This window comes from Thermobia domestica, chromosome 16 (assembly GCF_964235325.1).
Source record: "Thermobia domestica chromosome 16, izTheDome1.hap1.1, whole genome shotgun sequence".
Classification (NCBI taxonomy): domain Eukaryota; kingdom Metazoa; phylum Arthropoda; class Insecta; order Zygentoma; family Lepismatidae; genus Thermobia; species Thermobia domestica.
The window spans coordinates 165,329,049-165,345,321 of NC_137469.1; positions in this window are offsets into that span (position 1 = coordinate 165,329,049).

A 16,273-nucleotide genomic window follows, 5' to 3' on the forward strand; every position below is an offset into this window, starting at 1 on the left:
ATTTTGATGCACCCTGTATATATATTTTCGATGTCAGAACAAAATATGTTGTTTTCATATTCTACACATCAGGATATGTACGAAAAGCACAAATTAGCAGAATAAAAATAAAATAATGAAGATAGAAACATATATTCTACATGAACGACTTTAACCCTTACCTTTTCAATGAGATCACATGACGCACACCTTCTGTCAAAAATTGATTCCAATTACCACGGAGCTATTCAATTTTATTTTAATTTTCTTATTTCACGTAAAAATGTTGGCTGGGAACCGCCTAACAATATATTATATGTCATTATGTGCATATTGAATTGTTACTAATTTTCGTGTATTATAATCTGTTTTTGTCTATATCTTAAGAACCATTTAACATATTTTCACGAAATAAAGCTCAAACTCGAGCACCAGCACTTATCTCATAGCGGTCGCAAACCCGGGTCCCTATGGCTGAAACAAAGTACCTTATTCTCTACCATGTTTGTTACTACTTTATTCTTTTTTTCAAAATAACGCATATTTCAATGCATTTCCCTACACTGACACACCACTAGGTTGCTTGCATATGACACCCGAGGATCACATATGCGTATTTTTACGTAACACAAAGAGAAACTACCTAATTATATCAAACTTTTAAAATTTTCTGAAATCGAAGTTTTATCTTATCTTCTGCAACGGGTTACTTTAATGCACCCTGTATATATATTTTCAATGTTAGAACAAAAAAATGTTTTCATATTCTACACATCAGGATAGGTACGAAAGGCACAAATTAGCAGAAAAATCATAAAATAATGAAGTTAGAAACATATATTCTACATGAACAACTATAACCCTTACCTTTTCAATGAGATCACATGACGCTCACCTTCTGTCAAAAATTGATTCCAATTACCACAGAGCTATTCATTTTTTTTTTAATTTTCTTATTTCATGTAAAAATGTTGTCTGGCAACCGCCTAACAATATATTATATGTCATTATGTGCATATTGAATTGTTACTAATTGTCGTGTATTATAATCTATTTTGGTCTATATCTTAAGAACCATTTAACATATTTTCACGAAATAAAGCTCAAACTCGAGTACCAGCACTTCTCTCATACAGGTCGCACACCCGGGTCCCTATGGCTGAAAAAAAGTACCTTATCCTGTACCATGTTTGTTACTACTTTATTCTTTTTTTCAAAATAACGCATATTTCACTGCATTTCCCTACACTGACACACCATTAGGTTGCTTGCATATGACACCCGAGGATCACATATGCGTATTTTTACGTAACACAAAGAGAAACTAAGTAATTCTATCAAACTTATATATTTTTCTGAAATCGAAGTGTTATTTTGTCTTCTGCAGCGCTATATTTTGATGCACCCTGTATATATATTTTCGATGTCAGAACAAAATATGTTGTTTTCATATTCTACACATCAGGATATGTACGAAAAGCACAAATTAGCAGAATAAAAATAAAATAATGAAGTTAGAAACATATATTCTACATAAACGACTTTAACCCTTACCTTTTCAATGAGATCACATGACGCACACCTTCTGTCAAAAATTGATTCCAATTACCACGGAGCTATTCAATTTTGTTTTAATTTTCTTATTTCACGTAAAAATGTTGGCTGGCAACCGCCTAACAATATATTACATGTCATTATGTGCATATTGAATTGTTACTAATTGTCGTGTATTATAATCTGTTTTGGTCTATATCTTAAGAACCATTTAACATATTTTCACGAAATAAAGCTCAAACTCGAGTACCAGCACTTCTCTCATAGCGGTCGCAAACCCGGGTCCCTATGGCTGAAAAAAAGTACGTTATCCTGTACCATGTTTGTTACTACTTTATTCTTTTTTTCAAAATAACGCATATTTCACTGCATTTCCCTACACTGACACACCACTAGGTTGCTTGCATATGACACCCGAGGATCACATATGCGTATTTTTACATAACACAAAGAGAAACTACCTAATTCTATCAAACTTATATATTTTTGTGAAATCGAAGTGTTATTTTGTCTTCTGCAGCGCTATATTTTGATGCACCCTGTATATATATTTTCGATGTCAGAACAAAATTTTTTTTTCATATTCTACACATCAGGATAGGTACGAAAAGCACAAATTAGCAGAATAAAAATAAAATAATGAAGTTAGAAACATATATTCTACATGAACGACTTTAACCCTTACCTTTTCAATGAGATCACATGACGCACACCTTCTGTCAAAAATTGATTCCAATTACCACGGAGCTATTCAATTTTGTTTTAATTTTCTTATTTCACGTAAAAATGTTGGCTGGCAACCGCCTAACAATATATTATATGTCATTATGTGCATATTGAATTGTTACTAATTTTCGTGTATTATAATCTGTTTTGGTCTATATCTTAAGAACCATTTAACATATTTTCACGAAATAAAGCTCAAACTCGAGCACCAGCACTTATCTCATAGCGGTCGCAAACCCGGGTCCCTATGGCTGAAACAAAGTACCTTATTCTCTACCATGTTTGTTACTACTTTATTCTTTTTTTCAAAATAACGCATATTTCAATGCATTTCCCTACACTGACACACCACTAGGTTGCTTGCATATGACACCCGAGGATCACATATGCGTATTTTTACGTAACACAAAGAGAAACTACCTAATTATATCAAACTTTTAAAATTTTCCGAAATCGAAGTTTTATCTTATCTTCTGCAACGGGTTATTTTGATGCACCCTGTATATATATTTTCAATGTTAGAACAAAAAAAATGTTTTCATATTCTACACATCAGGATAGGTACGAAAGGCACAAATTAGCAGAAAAATCATAAAATAATGAAGTTAGAAACATATATTCTACATGAACAACTATAACCCTTACCTTTTCAATGAGATCACATGACGCTCACCTTCTGTCAAAAATTGATTCCAATTACCACAGAGCTATTCATTTTTTTTTTAATTTTCTTATTTCATGTAAAAATGTTGGCTGGCAACCGCCTAACAATATATTATATGTCATTATGTGCATATTGAATTGTTACTAATTGTCGTGTATTATAATCTATTTTGGTCTATATCTTAAGAACCATTTAACATATTTTCACGAAATAAAGCTCAAACTCGAGTACCAGCACTTCTCTCATATAGGTCGCAAACCCGGATCCCTATGGCTGAAAAAAAGTACCTTATCCTGTACCATGTTTGTTACTACTTTATTCTTTTTTTCAAAATAACGCATATTTCACTGCATTTCCCTACACTGACACACCACTAGGTTGCTTGCATATGACACCCGAGGATCACATATGCGTATTTTTACGTAACACAAAGAGAAACTACCTAATTCTATCAAACTTATATATTTTTCTGAAATCGAAGTGTTATTTTGTCTTCTGCAGCGCTATATTTTGATGCACCCTGTATATATATTTTCGATGTCAGAACAAAATATGTTGTTTTCATATTCTACACATCAGGATATGTACGAAAAGCACAAATTAGCAGAATAAAAATAAAATAATGAAGATAGAAACATATATTCTACATGAACGACTTTAACCCTTACCTTTTCAATGAGATCACATGACGCACACCTTCTGTCAAAAATTGATTCCAATTACCACGGAGCTATTCAATTTTATTTTAATTTTCTTATTTCACGTAAAAATGTTGGCTGGCAACCGCCTAACAATATATTATATGTCATTATGTGCATATTGAATTGTTACTAATTGTCGTGTATTATAATCTGTTTTGGTCTATATCTTAAGAACCATTTAACATATTTTCACGAAATAAAGCTCAAACTCGAGTACCAGCACTTCTCTCATAGCGGTCGCAAACCCGGGTCCCTATGGCTGAAAAAAAGTACGTTATCCTGTACCATGTTTGTTACTACTTTATTCTTTTTTTCAAAATAACGCATATTTCACTGCATTTCCCTACACTGACACACCACTAGGTTGCTTGCATATGACACCCGAGGATCACATATGCGTATTTTTACATAACACAAAGAGAAACTACCTAATTCTATCAAACTTATATATTTTTGTGAAATCGAAGTGTTATTTTGTCTTCTGCAGCGCTATATTTTGATGCACCCTGTATATATATTTTCGATGTCAGAACAAAATATTTTTTTTCATATTCTACACATCAGGATAGGTACGAAAAGCACAAATTAGCAGAATAAAAATAAAATAATGAAGTTAGAAACATATATTCTACATGAACGACTTTAACCCTTACCTTTTCAATGAGATCACATGACGCACACCTTCTGTCAAAAATTGATTCCAATTACCACGGAGCTATTCAATTTTGTTTTAATTTTCTTATTTCACGTAAAAATGTTGGCTGGCAACCGCCTAACAATATATTATATGTCATTATGTGCATATTGAATTGTTACTAATTTTCGTGTATTATAATCTGTTTTGGTCTATATCTTAAGAACCATTTAACATATTTTCACGAAATAAAGCTCAAACTCGAGCACCAGCACTTATCTCATAGCGGTCGCAAACCCGGGTCCCTATGGCTGAAACAAAGTACCTTATTCTCTACCATGTTTGTTACTACTTTATTCTTTTTTTCAAAATAACGCATATTTCAATGCATTTCCCTACACTGACACACCACTAGGTTGCTTGCATATGACACCCGAGGATCACATATGCGTATTTTTACGTAACACAAAGAGAAACTACCTAATTATATCAAACTTTTAAAATTTTCCGAAATCGAAGTTTTATCTTATCTTCTGCAACGGGTTATTTTGATGCACCCTGTATATATATTTTCAATGTTAGAACAAAAAAAATGTTTTCATATTCTACACATCAGGATAGGTACGAAAGGCACAAATTAGCAGAAAAATCATAAAATAATGAAGTTAGAAACATATATTCTACATGAACAACTATAACCCTTACCTTTTCAATGAGATCACATGACGCTCACCTTCTGTCAAAAATTGATTCCAATTACCACAGAGCTATTCATTTTTTTTTAATTTTCTTATTTCATGTAAAAATGTTGGCTGGCAACCGCCTAACAATATATTATATGTCATTATGTGCATATTGAATTGTTACTAATTGTCGTGTATTATAATCTATTTTGGTCTATATCTTAAGAACCATTTAACATATTTTCACGAAATAAAGCTCAAACTCGAGTACCAGCACTTCTCTCATATAGGTCGCAAACCCGGATCCCTATGGCTGAAAAAAAGTACCTTATCCTGTACCATGTTTGTTACTACTTTATTCTTTTTTTCAAAATAACGCATATTTCACTGCATTTCCCTACACTGACACACCACTAGGTTGCTTGCATATGACACCCGAGGATCACATATGCGTATTTTTACGTAACACAAAGAGAAACTACCTAATTCTATCAAACTTATATATTTTTCTGAAATCGAAGTGTTATTTTGTCTTCTGCAGCGCTATATTTTGATGCACCCTGTATATATATTTTCGATGTCAGAACAAAATATGTTGTTTTCATATTCTACACATCAGGATATGTACGAAAAGCACAAATTAGCAGAATAAAAATAAAATAATGAAGATAGAAACATATATTCTACATGAACGACTTTAACCCTTACCTTTTCAATGAGATCACATGACGCACACCTTCTGTCAAAAATTGATTCCAATTACCACGGAGCTATTCAATTTTATTTTAATTTTCTTATTTCACGTAAAAATGTTGGCTGGGAACCGCCTAACAATATATTATATGTCATTATGTGCATATTGAATTGTTACTAATTTTCGTGTATTATAATCTGTTTTGGTCTATATCTTAAGAACCATTTAACATATTTTCACGAAATAAAGCTCAAACTCGAGCACCAGCACTTATCTCATAGCGGTCGCAAACCCGGGTCCCTATGGCTGAAACAAAGTACCTTATTCTCTACCATGTTTGTTACTACTTTATTCTTTTTTTCAAAATAACGCATATTTCAATGCATTTTCCGACACTGACACACCACTAGGTTGCTTGCATATGACACCCGAGGATCACATATGCGTATTTTTACGTAACACAAAGAGAAACTACCTAATTATATCAAACTTTTAAAATTTTCTGAAATCGAAGTTTTATCTTATCTTCTGCAACGGGTTACTTTAATGCACCCTGTATATATATTTTCAATGTTAGAACAAAAAAATGTTTTCATATTCTACACATCAGGATAGGTACGAAAGGCACAAATTAGCAGAAAAATCATAAAATAATGAAGTTAGAAACATATATTCTACATGAACAACTATAACCCTTACCTTTTCAATGAGATCACATGACGCTCACCTTCTGTCAAAAATTGATTCCAATTACCACAGAGCTATTCATTTTTTTTTAATTTTCTTATTTCATGTAAAAATGTTGTCTGGCAACCGCCTAACAATATATTATATGTCATTATGTGCATATTGAATTGTTACTAATTGTCGTGTATTATAATCTATTTTGGTCTATATCTTAAGAACCATTTAACATATTTTCACGAAATAAAGCTCAAACTCGAGTACCAGCACTTCTCTCATACAGGTCGCACACCCGGGTCCCTATGGCTGAAAAAAAGTACCTTATCCTGTACCATGTTTGTTACTACTTTATTCTTTTTTTCAAAATAACGCATATTTCACTGCATTTCCCTACACTGACACACCATTAGGTTGCTTGCATATGACACCCGAGGATCACATATGCGTATTTTTACGTAACACAAAGAGAAACTAAGTAATTCTATCAAACTTATATATTTTTCTGAAATCGAAGTGTTATTTTGTCTTCTGCAGCGCTATATTTTGATGCACCCTGTATATATATTTTCGATGTCAGAACAAAATATGTTGTTTTCATATTCTACACATCAGGATATGTACGAAAAGCACAAATTAGCAGAATAAAAATAAAATAATGAAGTTAGAAACATATATTCTACATAAACGACTTTAACCCTTACCTTTTCAATGAGATCACATGACGCACACCTTCTGTCAAAAATTGATTCCAATTACCACGGAGCTATTCAATTTTGTTTTAATTTTCTTATTTCACGTAAAAATGTTGGCTGGCAACCGCCTAACAATATATTACATGTCATTATGTGCATATTGAATTGTTACTAATTGTCGTGTATTATAATCTGTTTTGGTCTATATCTTAAGAACCATTTAACATATTTTCACGAAATAAAGCTCAAACTCGAGTACCAGCACTTCTCTCATAGCGGTCGCAAACCCGGGTCCCTATGGCTGAAAAAAAGTACGTTATCCTGTACCATGTTTGTTACTACTTTATTCTTTTTTTCAAAATAACGCATATTTCACTGCATTTCCCTACACTGACACACCACTAGGTTGCTTGCATATGACACCCGAGGATCACATATGCGTATTTTTACATAACACAAAGAGAAACTACCTAATTCTATCAAACTTATATATTTTTGTGAAATCGAAGTGTTATTTTGTCTTCTGCAGCGCTATATTTTGATGCACCCTGTATATATATTTTCGATGTCAGAACAAAATTTTTTTTTCATATTCTACACATCAGGATAGGTACGAAAAGCACAAATTAGCAGAATAAAAATAAAATAATGAAGTTAGAAACATATATTCTACATGAACGACTTTAACCCTTACCTTTTCAATGAGATCACATGACGCACACCTTCTGTCAAAAATTGATTCCAATTACCACGGAGCTATTCAATTTTGTTTTAATTTTCTTATTTCACGTAAAAATGTTGGCTGGCAACCGCCTAACAATATATTATATGTCATTATGTGCATATTGAATTGTTACTAATTTTCGTGTATTATAATCTGTTTTGGTCTATATCTTAAGAACCATTTAACATATTTTCACGAAATAAAGCTCAAACTCGAGCACCAGCACTTATCTCATAGCGGTCGCAAACCCGGGTCCCTATGGCTGAAACAAAGTACCTTATTCTCTACCATGTTTGTTACTACTTTATTCTTTTTTTCAAAATAACGCATATTTCAATGCATTTCCCTACACTGACACACCACTAGGTTGCTTGCATATGACACCCGAGGATCACATATGCGTATTTTTACGTAACACAAAGAGAAACTACCTAATTATATCAAACTTTTAAAATTTTCCGAAATCGAAATTTTAACTTATCTTCTGCAACGGGTTATTTTGATGCACCCTGTATATATATTTTCAATGTTAGAACAAAAAAAATGTTTTCATATTCTACACATCAGGATAGGTACGAAAGGCACAAATTAGCAGAAAAATCATAAAATAATGAAGTTAGAAACATATATTCTACATGAACAACTATAACCCTTACCTTTTCAATGAGATCACATGACGCTCACCTTCTGTCAAAAATTGATTCCAATTACCACAGAGCTATTCATTTTTTTTTTAATTTTATTATTTCATGTAAAAATGTTGGCTGGCAACCGCCTAACAATATATTATATGTCATTATGTGCATATTGAATTGTTACTAATTGTCGTGTATTATAATCTATTTTGGTCTATATCTTAAGAACCATTTAACATATTTTCACGAAATAAAGCTCAAACTCGAGTACCAGCACTTCTCTCATATAGGTCGCAAACCCGGATCCCTATGGCTGAAAAAAAGTACCTTATCCTGTACCATGTTTGTTACTACTTTATTCTTTTTTTCAAAATAACGCATATTTCACTGCATTTCCCTACACTGACACACCACTAGGTTGCTTGCATATGACACCCGAGGATCACATATGCGTATTTTTACGTAACACAAAGAGAAACTACCTAATTCTATCAAACTTATATATTTTTCTGAAATCGAAGTGTTATTTTGTCTTCTGCAGCGCTATATTTTGATGCACCCTGTATATATATTTTCGATGTCAGAACAAAATATGTTGTTTTCATATTCTACACATCAGGATATGTACGAAAAGCACAAATTAGCAGAATAAAAATAAAATAATGAAGATAGAAACATATATTCTACATGAACGACTTTAACCCTTACCTTTTCAATGAGATCACATGACGCACACCTTCTGTCAAAAATTGATTCCAATTACCACGGAGCTATTCAATTTTATTTTAATTTTCTTATTTCACGTAAAAATGTTGGCTGGCAACCGCCTAACAATATATTATATGTCATTATGTGCATATTGAATTGTTACTAATTGTCGTGTATTATAATCTGTTTTGGTCTATATCTTAAGAACCATTTAACATATTTTCACGAAATAAAGCTCAAACTCGAGTACCAGCACTTCTCTCATAGCGGTCGCAAACCCGGGTCCCTATGGCTGAAAAAAAGTACGTTATCCTGTACCATGTTTGTTACTACTTTATTCTTTTTTTCAAAATAACGCATATTTCACTGCATTTCCCTACACTGACACACCACTAGGTTGCTTGCATATGACACCCGAGGATCACATATGCGTATTTTTACATAACACAAAGAGAAACTACCTAATTCTATCAAACTTATATATTTTTGTGAAATCGAAGTGTTATTTTGTCTTCTGCAGCGCTATATTTTGATGCACCCTGTATATATATTTTCGATGTCAGAACAAAATATTTTTTTTCATATTCTACACATCAGGATATGTACGAAAAGCACAAATTAGCAGAATAAAAATAAAATAATGAAGATAGAAACATATATTCTACATGAACGACTTTAACCCTTACCTTTTCAATGAGATCACATGACGCACACCTTCTGTCAAAAATTGACTCCAATTACCACGGAGCTATTCAATTTTATTTTAATTTTCTTATTTCACGTAAAAATGTTGGCTGGCAACCGCCTAACAATATATTATATGTCATTATGTGCATATTGAATTGTTACTAATTGTCGTGTATTATAATCTGTTTTGGTCTATATCTTAAGAACCATTTAACATATTTTCACGAAATAAAGCTCAAACTCGAGTACCAGCACTTCTCTCATAGCGGTCGCAAACCCGGGTCCCTATGGCTGAAAAAAAGTACGTTATCCTGTACCATGTTTGTTACTACTTTATTCTTTTTTTCAAAATAACGCATATTTCACTGCATTTCCCTACACTGACACACCACTAGGTTGCTTGCATATGACACCCGAGGATCACATATGCGTATTTTTACATAACACAAAGAGAAACTACCTAATTCTATCAAACTTATATATTTTTGTGAAATCGAAGTGTTATTTTGTCTTCTGCAGCGCTATATTTTGATGCACCCTGTATATATATTTTCGATGTCAGTACAAAATATTTTTTTTCATATTCTACACATCAGGATAGGTACGAAAAGCACAAATTAGCAGAATAAAAATAAAATAATGAAGTTAGAAACATATATTCTACATGAACGACTTTAACCCTTACCTTTTCAATGAGATCACATGACGCACACCTTCTGTCAAAAATTGATTCCAATTACCACGGAGCTATTCAATTTTGTTTTAATTTTCTTATTTCACGTAAAAATGTTGGCTGGCAACCGCCTAACAATATATTATATGTCATTATGTGCATATTGAATTGTTACTAATTTTCGTGTATTATAATCTGTTTTGGTCTATATCTTAAGAACCATTTAACATATTTTCACGAAATAAAGCTCAAACTCGAGCACCAGCACTTATCTCATAGCGGTCGCAAACCCGGGTCCCTATGGCTGAAACAAAGTACCTTATTCTCTACCATGTTTGTTACTATTTTATTCTTTTTTTCAAAATAACGCATATTTCAATGCATTTCCCTACACTGACACACCACTAGGTTGCTTGCATATGACACCCGAGGATCACATATGCGTATTTTTACGTAACACAAAGAGAAACTACCTAATTATATCAAACTTTTAAAATTTTCCGAAATCGAAGTTTTATCTTATCTTCTGCAACGGGTTATTTTGATGCACCCTGTATATATATTTTCAATGTTAGAACAAAAAAAATGTTTTCATATTCTACACATCAGGATAGGTACGAAAGGCACAAATTAGCAGAAAAATCATAAAATAATGAAGTTAGAAACATATATTCTACATGAACAACTATAACCCTTACCTTTTCAATGAGATCACATGACGCTCACCTTCTGTCAAAAATTGATTCCAATTACCACAGAGCTATTCATTTTTTTTTAATTTTCTTATTTCATGTAAAAATGTTGGCTGGCAACCGCCTAACAATATATTATATGTCATTATGTGCATATTGAATTGTTACTAATTGTCGTGTATTATAATCTATTTTGGTCTATATCTTAAGAACCATTTAACATATTTTCACGAAATAAAGCTCAAACTCGAGTACCAGCACTTCTCTCATATAGGTCGCAAACCCGGATCCCTATGGCTGAAAAAAAGTACCTTATCCTGTACCATGTTTGTTACTACTTTATTCTTTTTTTCAAAATAACGCATATTTCACTGCATTTCCCTACACTGACACACCACTAGGTTGCTTGCATATGACACCCGAGGATCACATATGCGTATTTTTACGTAACACAAAGAGAAACTACCTAATTCTATCAAACTTATATATTTTTCTGAAATCGAAGTGTTATTTTGTCTTCTGCAGCGCTATATTTTGATGCACCCTGTATATATATTTTCGATGTCAGAACAAAATATGTTGTTTTCATATTCTACACATCAGGATATGTACGAAAAGCACAAATTAGCAGAATAAAAATAAAATAATGAAGATAGAAACATATATTCTACATGAACGACTTTAACCCTTACCTTTTCAATGAGATCACATGACGCACACCTTCTGTCAAAAATTGATTCCAATTACCACGGAGCTATTCAATTTTATTTTAATTTTCTTATTTCACGTAAAAATGTTGGCTGGGAACCGCCTAACAATATATTATATGTCATTATGTGCATATTGAATTGTTACTAATTTTCGTGTATTATAATCTGTTTTGGTCTATATCTTAAGAACCATTTAACATATTTTCACGAAATAAAGCTCAAACTCGAGCACCAGCACTTATCTCATAGCGGTCGCAAACCCGGGTCCCTATGGCTGAAACAAAGTACCTTATTCTCTACCATGTTTGTTACTACTTTATTCTTTTTTTCAAAATAACGCATATTTCAATGCATTTCCCTACACTGACACACCACTAGGTTGCTTGCATATGACACCCGAGGATCACATATGCGTATTTTTACGTAACACAAAGAGAAACTACCTAATTATATCAAACTTTTAAAATTTTCTGAAATCGAAGTTTTATCTTATCTTCTGCAACGGGTTATTTTAATGCACCCTGTATATATATTTTCAATGTTAGAACAAAAAAATGTTTTCATATTCTACACATCAGGATAGGTACGAAAGGCACAAATTAGCAGAAAAATCATAAAATAATGAAGTTAGAAACATATATTCTACATGAACAACTATAACCCTTACCTTTTCAATGAGATCACATGACGCTCACCTTCTGTCAAAAATTGATTCCAATTACCACAGAGCTATTCATTTTTTTTTAATTTTCTTATTTCATGTAAAAATGTTGGCTGGCAACCGCCTAACAATATATTATATGTCATTATGTGCATATTGAATTGTTACTAATTGTCGTGTATTATAATCTATTTTGGTCTATATCTTAAGAACCATTTAACATATTTTCACGAAATAAAGCTCAAACTCGAGTACCAGCACTTCTCTCATATAGGTCGCACACCCGGGTCCCTATGGCTGAAAAAAGTACCTTATCCTGTACCATGTTTGTTACTACTTTATTCTTTTTTTCAAAATAACGCATATTTCACTGCATTTCCCTACACTGACACACCATTAGGTTGCTTGCATATGACACCCGAGGATCACATATGCGTATTTTTACGTAACACAAAGAGAAACTAAGTAATTCTATCAAACTTATATATTTTTCTGAAATCGAAGTGTTATTTTGTCTTTTGCAGCGCTATATTTTGATGCACCCTGTATATATATTTTCGATGTCAGAACAAAATATGTTGTTTTCATATTCTACACATCAGGATATGTACGAAAAGCACAAATTAGCAGAATAAAAATAAAATAATGAAGTTAGAAACATATATTCTACATAAACGACTTTAACCCTTACCTTTTCAATGAGATCACATGACGCACACCTTCTGTCAAAAATTGATTCCAATTACCACGGAGCTATTCAATTTTGTTTTAATTTTCTTATTTCACGTAAAAATGTTGGCTGGCAACCGCCTAACAATATATTACATGTCATTATGTGCATATTGAATTGTTACTAATTGTCGTGTATTATAATCTGTTTTGGTCTATATCTTAAGAACCATTTAACATATTTTCACGAAATAAAGCTCAAACTCGAGTACCAGCACTTCTCTCATAGCGGTCGCAAACCCGGGTCCCTATGGCTGAAAAAAAGTACGTTATCCTGTACCATGTTTGTTACTACTTTATTCTTTTTTTCAAAATAACGCATATTTCACTGCATTTCCCTACACTGACACACCACTAGGTTGCTTGCATATGACACCCGAGGATCACATATGCGTATTTTTACATAACACAAAGAGAAACTACCTAATTCTATCAAACTTATATATTTTTGTGAAATCGAAGTGTTATTTTGTCTTCTGCAGCGCTATATTTTGATGCACCCTGTATATATATTTTCGATGTCAGAACAAAATATTTTTTTTTCATATTCTACACATCAGGATAGGTACGAAAAGCACAAATTAGCAGAATAAAAATAAAATAAAGAAGTTAGAAACATATATTCTACATGAACGACTTTAACCCTTACCTTTTCAATGAGATCACATGACGCACACCTTCTGTCAAAAATTGATTCCAATTACCACGGAGCTATTCAATTTTGTTTTAATTTTCTTATTTCACGTAAAAATGTTGGCTGGCAACCGCCTAACAATATATTATATGTCATTATGTGCATATTGAATTGTTACTAATTTTCGTGTATTATAATCTGTTTTGGTCTATATCTTAAGAACCATTTAACATATTTTCACGAAATAAAGCTCAAACTCGAGCACCAGCACTTATCTCATAGCGGTCGCAAACCCGGGTCCCTATGGCTGAAACAAAGTACCTTATTCTCTACCATGTTTGTTACTACTTTATTCTTTTTTTCAAAATAACGCATATTTCAATGCATTTCCCTACACTGACACACCACTAGGTTGCTTGCATATGACACCCGAGGATCACATATGCGTATTTTTACGTAACACAAAGAGAAACTACCTAATTATATCAAACTTTTAAAATTTTCCGAAATCGAAGTTTTATCTTATCTTCTGCAACGGGTTATTTTGATGCACCCTGTATATATATTTTCAATGTTAGAACAAAAAAAATGTTTTCATATTCTACACATCAGGATAGGTACGAAAGGCACAAATTAGCAGAAAAATCATAAAATAATGAAGTTAGAAACATATATTCTACATGAACAACTATAACCCTTACCTTTTCAATGAGATCACATGACGCTCACCTTCTGTCAAAAATTGATTCCAATTACCACAGAGCTATTCATTTTTTTTTAATTTTCTTATTTCATGTAAAAATGTTGGCTGGCAACCGCCTAACAATATATTATATGTCATAATGTGCATATTGAATTGTTACTAATTGTCGTGTATTATAATCTATTTTGGTCTATATCTTAAGAACCATTTAACATATTTTCACGAAATAAAGCTCAAACTCGAGTACCAGCACTTCTCTCATATAGGTCGCACACCCGGGTCCCTATGGCTGAAAAAAGTACCTTATCCTGTACCATGTTTGTTACTACTTTATTCTTTTTTTCAAAATAACGCATATTTCACTGCATTTCCCTACACTGACACACCATTAGGTTGCTTGCATATGACACCCGAGGATCACATATGCGTATTTTTACGTAACACAAAGAGAAACTAAGTAATTCTATCAAACTTATATATTTTTCTGAAATCGAAGTGTTATTTTGTCTTTTGCAGCGCTATATTTTGATGCACCCTGTATATATATTTTCGATGTCAGAACAAAATATGTTGTTTTCATATTCTACACATCAGGATATGTACGAAAAGCACAAATTAGCAGAATAAAAATAAAATAATGAAGTTAGAAACATATATTCTACATAAACGACTTTAACCCTTACCTTTTCAATGAGATCACATGACGCACACCTTCTGTCAAAAATTGATTCCAATTACCACGGAGCTATTCAATTTTGTTTTAATTTTCTTATTTCACGTAAAAATGTTGGCTGGCAACCGCCTAACAATATATTACATGTCATTATGTGCATATTGAATTGTTACTAATTGTCGTGTATTATAATCTGTTTTGGTCTATATCTTAAGAACCATTTAACATATTTTCACGAAATAAAGCTCAAACTCGAGTACCAGCACTTCTCTCATAGCGGTCGCAAACCCGGGTCCCTATGGCTGAAAAAAAGTACCTTATCCTGTACCATGTTTGTTACTACTTTATTCTTTTTTTCAAAATAACGCATATTTCACTGCATTTCCCTACACTGACACACCACTAGGTTGCTTGCATATGACACCCGAGGATCACATATGCGTATTTTTACATAACACAAAGAGAAACTACCTAATTCTATCAAACTTATATATTTTTGTGAAATCGAAGTGTTATTTTGTCTTCTGCAGCGCTATATTTTGATGCACCCTGTATATATATTTTCGATGTCAGAACAAAATATTTTTTTTCATATTCTACACATCAGGATAGGTACGAAAAGCACAAATTAGCAGAATAAAAATAAAATAATGAAGTTAGAAACATATATTCTACATGAACGACTTTAACCCTTACCTTTTCAATGAGATCACATGACGCACACCTTCTGTCAAAAATTGATTCCAATTACCACGGAGCTATTCAATTTTGTTTTAATTTTCTTATTTCACGTAAAAATGTTGGCTGGCAACCGCCTAACAATATATTATATGTCATTATGTGCATATTGAATTGTTACTAATTTTCGTGTATTATAATCTGTTTTGGTCTATATCTTAAGAACCATTTAACATATTTTCACGAAATAAAGCTCAAACTCGAGCACCAGCACTTATCTCATAGCGGTCGCAAACCCGGGTCCCTATGGCTGAAACAAAGTACCTTATTCTCTACCATGTTTGTTACTACTTTA